We start from the raw sequence: 3,396 nt of genomic DNA, 5'->3' as shown, positions 1-3,396 counted from the left end.
ATCAGCGGCGGCGGCGGCCAGATGCCGCAGCCTTGCTCCGGGCACGGCAAGAGCTCAGGGGGACATAGCTGTCGTCGCTCGTCTCTGGAGTCTCGTAGAGCTTAGGAGAACTGCTGGACTCCCAAGGGCTGCTGCTGCTGGAGTAGTCGCGGGCAGAGCGCACATCAGCCTCGTGCTCTTCTCCAGAGCAGCACTCCAGGCAGCGGCCCTCGGCGTCGAAGACCTTGAAGAGAAGCATGGAGGCGCCATCATACTCGAAGTGGATCGCGAGGGCACCCCTCGCGCGATAGATCCGTGCAATCTCGCCCCAGCCGCGAGTCATGAAGATTTTGCCAACGGGGACCGCTTCAATCTTCGCTCTGATCGCCGGAGCGCCACAATCGGCATGCTGCAGCCAGAACTCGAGAGGCCCCCTCAGTGGCATCACGTCGGAGAAGAACCGAGGGAAGCGGATCCAGGAGTTCGGAGGCGTCGGCGTCCACAGCACCAGCTCGCGCAAGGAGTCCGCCGCGTGGACGGCCCGCGTCGCCGAGGCGCGGCGACCCCGGGTGCGGTGTGGGTGACGCTGCTCGCCACTTCGTCCTCCTGAGCCTACGGCTTGGGCGTACAAGGGTAGCGGATACCCCAATGGAGGCCGCTCGCACAAAGGCCTCGTCACCACCTGCATCACCGCTTCATCATGGCGATGGATCGACCTCTTTTTCGGCGGGAGTGGCTCCTGGGCATCCCGGGGGGTCTTCCCCTTCTCCTCAGCAGAGAACCTTCTAATGGGCACCATTGGAGCAAGCAGTGGAGCAAGGAGGAAGAAGCGAGCAAGCGAGGAAGAGATGGGCAACGGGGGTTCTGCCCCCCTCCCCATTTAAAGCAAGAGAAGGCCAACCGGCGTCTCCCACGATCGCAAGTAATGATAGTTTCCCTTGCATGATGCATGGATTTGGCAAGTCGTGCAGTCGTCGAAGCAGTGTGGGGAAGCGGAGACGCCCACGTCCAATCAACCGTCACGCGTCAACCGAGGCCACAAGCTTTTGGGGCCCGCGGCGCTTTGAGCTTGACCCTTGGCTTCGCCGCGAAGCCAAGCCCGAGCGCACCTTGGGCCCAGGGGCTACTGTCGGTGTTCTAGGAATGGGGGTCCCCGGACTTGCCTGCCTACGGCCCGCGGCGTGGCTGAGCCAGCAGGCCGTACGGCCCATCTTCACCAAAAAAAGCACCCAAGACCTTCGCGAGGGGCCAAGCCTCGCGAGGCGGATGACGCAAGACCTCCTCTGGAGTGGCCTAGCTAGGCAGGCTCACGAGGAGCGGAGATATCAAGGCGAGGCAAACCTCACGAGGTTCTCGTGATGTGAGCCATGACGATCGACACCATGTGGGCGCCAGCGCACACAACGTCTTTGTTTCCTCTTTGCTGCAAAGGGGGCAAGCGCAGCCGCAGAGTACCGAGGCATCAGGCAAAGGTTACCATTTCGGTGCAACGAGACCAAGACCATGGACTGCAAGACGGAGGTCATCGTGAAGCCCAAGACGGCGTCACCACCAGAACTTTGTGCAGGCGAAGACTACTTTTGTCAGGATAGCTTGTACTAGATGTCCCCCTTCAAATTAGCCCGCCATTGTTGGCTCCCTTCCCACTCGATATTTGGGAAGAGGACTAGGGCCTCTATAAGTAGGACTAGCCACCAAAGTGGAAAGGAACATAGGGAAGGAAGAGAGAGGGAAGGAAGAGAGAGAGAAGGAAGAGAGGGGACGATCTCATCTTAGCTTGAGAGAGACCACCCCCCCACACACAAGCTCACCGAGCTCAAGAATGCCTCAACCTCAAGAGGTTGTTCTTCCCTTGTATCGTTCATCATTAGCCCAAGAGGCAATCCACCACCACACTGGAGTAGGGTATTACACCACAACGGTGGCCCGAACCAGTATAAACCATGTGTCCTTCTGCGTTGTGAGTTCGTCGAGTTTGTCCGCAAGATCCTAGCGAGCTAGAGCGTAGATCGGTTGGAGGGAAACACTTCACGTGCACCCCAGTGTTCAAACCTTAAGGGTTTGCCGAAACGCCAACCCCGACAACAAAGGGGACCAATAAACCAAGACAGAGGTAGATTCCATCAACCGAACTGGTTGCATCCATATCCCACAGTTAGACATAAGTAAACATAGATTAAACATACTCAGACATAGATAATAAGCGTACACATACGTACATAAGCATAGTTCAACCATAAGAACATAGTTCAACCATCATTAAGCATACTCAAGCGTACATAGTTCGATCCATCCCACATCTCATTCACATGCCAGCACGATCCTGAAGCTTCTCCAGGTACTCGGTGTACGCGCCGTGCTCCACCCTGCGAGAATACTTCTGCTTGAAGGAGCCAACGGCCCGTCCTCTTGCATGCGCCAGAACACTCAGATACGCGTCATGAAGCTTGTGGTTGCAAAATGGGCATCGATAGCCGTTGTTCCAGGTCCTAATACGCCTGTTATGCATTCCCGCATAAAGCTCCTTCAGGATTTGCCTCTTGTACCTTCTCTGGCCATCTTCATCCTCATCGTCCACATCGTCAGACAGCACCTATACAAATAGTAAAACAAATTTGGCATCAAATCAATGATTACATGCCGTGAAGTAGGATTAGGAATTTATGGCTATTTATTTATACATATCCATAGATTATGGTTTGATTTTTAAGCACAATGTAACATCCCAAATTTTCAATTTGGAATGTTATACATTGATCATTCTTGCATATCATATTTTCTTGCATTTCATCTCGCGATCCTCGAAATCCTAAGCAACTCAGGGACCCTCGGAGAGAGTTGGGGATTTCTCAGATTTCATATTTGATTTTTATCAAATATTGAAATGAGGATTTTGGTTTTAATTATTTTTTCTCTCCGAAAATATTTCATATTAAAATATATGAGAGGAGACAATATGACTTCTCCAAAATAACTGAAATATTGGAGGAAAAATATTAAAATCAAATATTTGTTTTATTTGGATTTTATTGCAATTTTGTTTGCATTAGAAAAATTGCACGTTTTCAAAATTGCATTTTAGGGCCAAGAAAATGTTCATCTCATTCTAAATATTTTATTTAGGCGGCGAAAATTTGTTTTGGCATTTTTAGAGTTTTATTTTATTTTCTAGGATTTTTTTTAGTTTCGGTGGATTTTCTTTAAAAAAAAGTGCGTAGTGGCTAGCTGGGCCGAAGCCCAGCCGCCGGCCCGCTTCCCCCGCGACGCCGTCTCCCTCCAGGAGACCAATGCTGTCGCCGCCGCCTCGGACTGGGAGTCCGGCCGGGACTCCTCCCCGCCGCCCTTGCCCCTCCTCCAAGCCGCCACCCCCCTCCTTTAAATACCCAGCCCCCCCGCCACCACCACCCACTCCGCCGC

The sequence above is a fragment of the Triticum aestivum genome, chromosome 6A, assembly GCF_018294505.1.
Source record: "Triticum aestivum cultivar Chinese Spring chromosome 6A, IWGSC CS RefSeq v2.1, whole genome shotgun sequence".
NCBI lineage: Eukaryota > Viridiplantae > Streptophyta > Magnoliopsida > Poales > Poaceae > Triticum > Triticum aestivum.
This window is presented reverse-complemented; position numbering follows the sequence as displayed.